Consider the following 7,761-nt stretch of genomic DNA (forward strand, 5'->3'; position numbering starts at 1 on the left):
GATACCTCATTTAATAGCTACCCCCCACGAAGCAGATGAGATCAATCACGTGACCGAGACGAAACAAATATAACGCAGCTGATCCAAGGTTCAAATCTCTGTTCCCACCCCTATCCTTAACCAGGCTTTCCCATTTCGTCTATATTCCTACATTGGGCAAAACTCTCCTCCCGAAGGTTGCAGGGAAGATGTATTTACTAAGCTATCATTTGAAAATTCCAACTGAACATACATGTATACAAAGTACACAAGTCATAAGTACACAGTTCCATGAATCATACGTAGGTGGATACCACCGAGGTAAAGAAATGGAACCCTACCAGCACATTCGACCCCATCTCTGCCCCTTTGTCCAGTGATGTCCCTTTTCCTGGAAGGTAGCTGCCATTCTGACTCCTAAAATCATAGAAATCAAACAAACTAACCATTGAGCATCTGCTCTTTTTTGCCCAGCTTTGCTTTCTCAACATTTTGGGTGTGAGATTCACCCACGTTATGGCTCCATCGTGCTCTGCTGTGTGTGTACACAGCAACTTATGTGTCCCTTCGATTTGGGGAGGGCATTTGGTGGAATTCAGTTTGGGACTAACACTTATAGCTCTATGAGCATTCTGAACCCTTGCTTTTCTTGGTGAACACCTCTGATGTTCCCCGTTTGGCTGGGATGTGGAATTACTGAGTGTATATATATATATGTGCACAGTTTAAGGGAGATTCTCCTAGTTTTCCAAAGTGTTTGCAAAGTACCCCAATGTGACTCAAGTTCACTTACTTTGTCTGCTGTCTAGTTTTGCGTTACGTGATATGCCACAACATACTTATTCATTCGACCCCTCATGTCTTTTGGTGCTCAGGTGCAGCCGTTTCTATCACGTGTGACTAGAATTGCATTATGACACCTAACTGACATGCCAGCAATAGCTGCGTGGCCATCAACTTTTGAGAGTTGACCTGTACCCTTATTTACCGTCTTGGAGGGACTCTATTTCCACTTACCGTTCTTTCCTTACCAATTGGGTTAGAGGCAATCTCCTGTGGTTACCAGAATAGATCCTGACTCCAGAGTCGTGGCGTTGAATCTGAGTTTTACCACTTACTTAGTTTTTAAATCCTTCTTGGTTTCTCCATATAAAAATTGAAATGATGGGGGATGCCTGGATGGCTCAGTCTGTTAAGCGTCCAACTCTTGATTTCAGCTCAGGTCATGATCTCAGGTTCTGTGCTGACAGTGTGGAGCCTGCTTGGAATCCTCTCCCCCCTCTCTTTTTGCCCCTCCCCTCCCCTCTCTTTCTCTCTTCCTCTCTCAAAAATAAACATTAAAAAAATGGAAATGATGATAGTAAAAATACTTCATAGAGTCACCAGAGTGACCAATGCACTCATATATGTAAATACCTAGTACCCTGCCCAGTTTATAATAAATTGTGTGTAAAATATTAAGTTAAATTTGTTGTTATTATTCTGATATTAACTCCATTTAAATATAGTAGATATTACATATCACATTCAATAAACATATACTTAATGTAATTATAATGTGATTTCTTAACTCCTCAAAGTTAGTCATTATCTATAAAATGTGTTTTATAATTAATAAGGATGCAGCAGCCTTACATCACTATCCCTCATCTGCCAACATAGTTATATGACAATTTCTATTAAATTAGCAGATATTGATTACATTATGCGTATTGATCACACTGTTGGTTACATTATGTGTTCTAGTTTCCTGGGCCTGTCGTAACTCATTACCACAAACTGGGTTGCTTTAAAAAACAGGAATTTATTGTCTCATCATTCCAGAGGCCAGAAGTCCTAAATCAAGGTGTTGACAGGCTCTTCCTCCCACAGAGCCTGGGGGAGAGTCCCTCTTTGTCTCTCCCAAGGCTCCAGTAGTTTTCCAGCAGGCTTTGGTGTTCCTGTGCTGTAGTTGCTGAAGTCCAAGCCCACGTGGTCCTTCTCTCTGTCCCTCCCTCTGTGTCTTGTCTTCCTATAAGGACACCAGTCATACTGGATTATGGCCCATCCTAACAACCTCATCTTAACTTGATTACATTTCCAAAGGCTTTATTTCCAGATAAGGTCATGTTCATATGTGTCACAGTTAGGACTTTAACATATCTTTGTGGGGGACACAGTTCAACCTCTAACATACAGTTATATAAATATTTCATGGCAACCCTAGTAGAAATGTACCCCTACTCTATTTCTTCTATATGTTTTTCCTGACTATTCTCCCAACGATCCTTCAGCTGTGCCGTATCTGTAATCACTTCCCACCAGATGATCCGCTAAGCGAATACTTGGTCCCTTCCTTTTCCAGGATGCTTCCTTCAGGGTCTCCTATTCTTCTCTTCCAGGTTGTGCTGGTTTTTGCTTAGACCCACCAACCTATGTCCTACTTCCCTCCTGTGGTAGGGCCAGTGCTTTCTGCATTCTATACTGACTTTTTCTTGGTTTGCTCCAGACTCTCATTGAAATATATTCTCCATTGTCTTCCAAAGGAAGAATGCATATTGGTCATTCTCTTAATCCTTGAATTAAAGAAAATAAAATTACAGGGCCTCCTGGGTGGCTCAGTCAGTTAAGCGTCCAACTTCAGCTCAGGTCATGATCTCACGGTTCCTGGGTTCAAGCCCTGTGTCAGGCTCTGTGCTGACAGCCTAGAACCTGGAGCCTGCTTTGGATTCTATGTCTCCCTCTCTCTCTCTGCCCCTCCCCTGCTCATGCTCTGTCTCTCAAAAATAAATAAACATTATTTTTTTTAATTAAAAAAAGTACTTGATTCTATCTATTTCATGGTCATTTGATAACTTGGCTAGGTATAAAATTCTACATGGGGATATTTTTTGTCTCTGAATTTTGAAGGGAAGGCTTTGCTATTGTCTAGCATAAAATGTCTTTCTTAACAGGCCAATGCCTTTCTAGGTTTTGATCTCTTGTATGTAATTGCATTTCTTCATCTGTCTGTGGAAGTCTTTAATATGTTTTTTCTACTCTTCCCACTGATAGACATATGTAGAGAGAATATACATTTATTTTGACTTTTTGTATTACTAATTTTAATGGCTTTTCCTCATCATCTGTTCACTTTTCATAGCAGACTGCTCTTTATAGATGCAATGCCGTCTCTTATCACTCTAAGATTTAGAATTTTTCAGTGTTCCTTTTCCTTCCTGCATTGTCTCTCTTTCCTCTATTCCGATTTTATTCCAATTGCATTTTTTCCCTTTCTCATTGAAAACTACTTGCAGATGTTAAGAAGTAGCTGGATTGGGGGAGCCTGGATGGCTCAGTTGGTTGAGCATCCACCTTCGGCTCAGGTCATGATCTCGTGGTTCGTGAGTTCGAGCCCCACATCTGGCTCTGTGCTGACGGCTCGGAGCCTGAAGCCTACTTCGGATTCTGTCTCCTTGTCTCTCTACCCCTCCCCACTTGTGCTCTGTCTCTCTGTCTCTCAAAAATAAATAAATGTAAAAAAAATTTTAAAAGAGGCAGCTGAATTTGTATCTGTGAATAATGTACTGAAGAGCTAATCAGAAATTCAGCGTGCGTGGATAAAGCTTGCTGAATGGTTAAAGTCATCACAGAGAGATCAGGCAAGGGGACAGACTGCCATTTCATTTTAGGCTCCTGAATGTATGTTGATGGAGTTGAGTTTATTTGGTTTCTCCAGAGAGTAATCCTCCACTGTCTATATGCCTGGGGGTATAGACTCTAACAGCTGAAGAGCTAGTTATCTTAGGGTCTGTCTTTAATATAGTATTTAAGAAACTATCCTGTTTCCAAGGCCCTCAGTCTACTTCTTTTTATTTTATTTTATTTTATTTTATTTTATTTTATTTTAGAGGGAGAGAAAGAGAGAGAGAGAGAGAGAGACAGAAAGAAAGAGAGAGAACGAATGAATGAATGAGGGCAGGGGGAGGAGCACAGAAAAAGGGAGAGAAAGAATCTAAAGCAGGCTCTATGCTCAGTGTGGAGCCTACCACTTGGCCCAGTCTCACGACTGTGAGATCATGACCTGAGTCATGACATAGAGTCGGATGCTTAACAGGCTAAGCCACCCAGATGTCCCTATTCCCTACTTCTTTGTCTTCTTATAAAGTAAACCACCATTCTGTTGCTGTTCACGCCTCATTGCCTGACTTCCATGTGGCCAATGACCAGCAACCCCTGAGATTTCAGAGGTTTTGTTTGGTGGCTTCTGTGACATCACCCGGCATTGATATTTTATTTGTAGCTTCCTCCCCTCTGCTAGATAAATTATGAATTTCCCATAAACAATTAATTGTCTACTTTTCAATCATCCTTTTCATTGCTATGGATCTAGAGATTTTTTGTCTAATTTCCCACTATTTGGGGAAGAAGAAAAAAGATTTGTGAGTGTATGTCACCAATCTGCCATCATTAAGCAGAAGACTCAAGGTTTTCATGTTTATATTTTTAAGATGACCAAGATGTGGTTTCAGTTCACAATGTGAGGAAGAACCTCTATTTCATTTACTCGTTTGCTTTATTTCAAATAGCTGTCTACTTTTACCAGAAGCAACTGTAGAATGACGCTTTGTTTCCCCAATGATAGGTGAGGCTTCCCTAAAAGTTTTCGTATGTTCTAAATCATGTTAGACTCTGTTTCAGAGCGTTCTCTCTTTTTAATAGCATTGTGTTCATTCTTGGTATTGAAATGCCACTTATTCATTGTAGAAAATTTGCAAAGTATAGAAAATTACAACAAAGAATACAAAGACGACCTCTTTCCACTGCACTGTGTGGTTTTCCCGGTACTACAATGCACATGTGTGCAATTTAGATGTAAAACTGGAGCTCATTGGATGTATTAGAGCTCATTGGATGTATTATTGAATAATCTTCTTAGTCACCTAACATTAGATAGCAAACACTTTCTTACCACATGAAGTATTCTTTTACAACATGATTTGTAACTGCTTAAGAATATTTTATTTTCCTGATACACCATACATTGTTTCTTTAAGCCGTCTGCCAGTACTGGGTATTACGTAAAATTAAATTGTCCACTTGTGTTTCAAAACTGATTTGTCCTCTTAACATGGAATTCTTGGATGGCTTGTGAGCTGTTTTCCATCCCAGTTTATTGAACAAATTGTTGTTTTTCTTACAAGCTCTGGAATCTTTTCAAGTGATTGACCTGTGTGTTTGGCATGGGAGACGCGCTGACTGTGCCTGGGAGCTCTGCAGAATATCTACCAGTGTCCACACTGGTCTCCTCACCATGTGACCAACAGTCTCCAGATTTCAGGATGGTTTCCTCTCCATGGTGCTCTCAACATCACCCACCCAACCACACCATTTAATGTGCACTTTTTCTCTAGACATTCATTATTATCTTTTCTATACTGGACATTTTTTTTTATTCCCATAGCAGTTGTCACTTTCAAACATATTAGATAATTTGTTTTTTTTATGATACCTATTTTTTTGGTCATTGTCTCTGCACAGGAGAATATAACCTTCTTGAGGACAGGCGTCTTTGTTTCAATCACTGATACATCTGAGCATTAGAACAGTGTCTGATGCATAATGGGTGCTTGATAACTTTTTGAACAAATAAATTTTATCCTTCATTCTTATTCCTTTGTTCAAGAATGAACTGATGTGTGCTTACCTCCTCCTGAGAGTGTCCCTTTGGGAAAGGGAGAAAGGAGAACCAACAGCCTCAGCAGAATATCCAGGGCCTCACGGTACAAGTACGTGGGATATTACGGGATCCCAAAGGAGGATTCAGGGGAGGAAATGCTTGGTACACATGCAGACAGGAGTGTGTGAATGATGCTACTTGTTATGGAAGGTCCCAGTCACGAGCCTCATTGGAGGGAGACTCATGGGGCAGGAAGCACACACCAGACCAAGAGGCATCTTTTTTTTTTTAATGTTTTATTTATTTTTGAGAGAGAGAGAGCAGGGGAGGGGCAGAGAGAGACAGAGACACAGAATCCGAAGCAGGCTCCAGGCTCCGAGCTGTCAGCACAGAGCCCGAGGCGGGGCTAGAACCCAGGAACCACGAGATCGTGACCTGAGCCAAAGTCAGGCGCTTAACCGAATGAGCCACTGAGGCATCCCCAGACCATGAAGCATCTTGAGGAAGGAATTTGCACTTTCTTTGAAGTTTGTTGGGAAAGGTTGAAAGATTTGAAGTTATGGATTAAATATGCATTTTAAAAGGTCAGTTCAGATTGCGTGAAGGATGAGTTGGAAAGGAGGCAGATGGAGACAGGAGATCATTGCTAAGGGATTACTGCCGTCAAGGTGAGGAATGGTAGGGGCCACACAAACATCATCAAGGTGAGGACCGAAAGCATGCAAAACAGTTCGTGAAGAGTTCAGCAACACAGCTGACAGGACTTGGTGAGCAGTGGCGAGAAAACAGATCACAGAAACAAGAAGGGGAGATTCTGAGTGCACACCCCCGGGGTCTTTGTTTTACTGACAGTTTAGATAGCGATGTTTCTATTTACATGCAGAGATTAGGAAAGGAAAATAATAATTAATATGTTAATGTGCTTATCTTGATGCGTGTAGTATATATCTGGGGGAAAGGATCTTGTAGGGGACGCTAAGAGGGTGCGTCTAAATTTTTAATGTAGCAACCTTAAACATAAGTAAACATTTGAAATCTATAGCCTGCAGGTGGTAATTGACACAATTACCCAAAATGTATACAAACTGTCAGAAAATATAAAAAAACTCAGAAGAAATCTTGACAATATTAGTGATTAATGTCAACGAGGGGTGGGGGAAAAAGACGTCTTCTATGAAAATAGGGATCTAGAAAGGAGAGAGAGAGAGAGACCAGGAAAGAGTTGGAAACAAAGAGGCATCGGACGTGTGGAAGGTGTTCAAGTCTTAGAGGGTCATTGCCCTGAGGTCATCCGTGACCTTGGGGAGGGAAAATTTCCTGAAATGACGGAGAGGACACCACGGGCGCCATCAGTGTTCTTGTTTTGTTTTAATTTTTTAAGTGGCTTGAGTGTTTCAATAAAGAGAAGGGGGGGGGGTGCCTGGGTGGCTCAGCCAGTTAAGCGTCTGACTCTTGGTTTCCACTCCTGTGATGATCTCACAGTTCGTGGGTTCGAGGCCCGTGTTGGGCTCTGTGCTGACAGCTCGGAGCCCACGTGGGATTCTCTCTCCCTCTCTCTCTGCCCCTCTTTCCCTCTGTCTCTTTCTCTCTCTATTTCAAAATAAATAAATAAACATTTACACACACACACACACAAGGAAAAGAGCGAGTTAAAGCAGGGGCACAGAGGGGTTTATGGCCATCTTGTCTGCATTCAAAATAAGGGGTCTGTTCCAGGGGTGCGGAGTGACGTGTCTAAGACCACAAGGTCAGGCTCACCTGGCCACCTGCAGCTGGGTTTGCTCCCCTGCTTGGGATTCTGAGGATACAACGCAGCTTCCCGAGATCCCTTGCGTATTCACTTGTCTGCACTGCGGTGGAGAAGCAAACCCTATCGTACTTAGAGCAGTCGTACGCTATGGGGAAGGACGGTCCTGGTCCCAGACGTCTTCTGTAGGACACTAACATTTCTGGAGCAGCCGTGTAACCGCGACACCTAGACGTGGAGCAGGTGGCAGAGGCACAGACACTCCATCCAATCTGTCGTTGGGAGACGAGCTGTTTCAGACCGCCGAGGAGTGCGGAAGCGAGGGAGAGGGACCCGGTCTGTGGTTGCTTCCAGGCATGACCTAAATCCAGCAGGAGAGAAGTTTAAAACGAAGCTA

This window comes from Panthera leo, chromosome A3 (assembly GCF_018350215.1).
Source record: "Panthera leo isolate Ple1 chromosome A3, P.leo_Ple1_pat1.1, whole genome shotgun sequence".
NCBI classification, from domain to species: Eukaryota; Metazoa; Chordata; class Mammalia; order Carnivora; family Felidae; genus Panthera; species Panthera leo.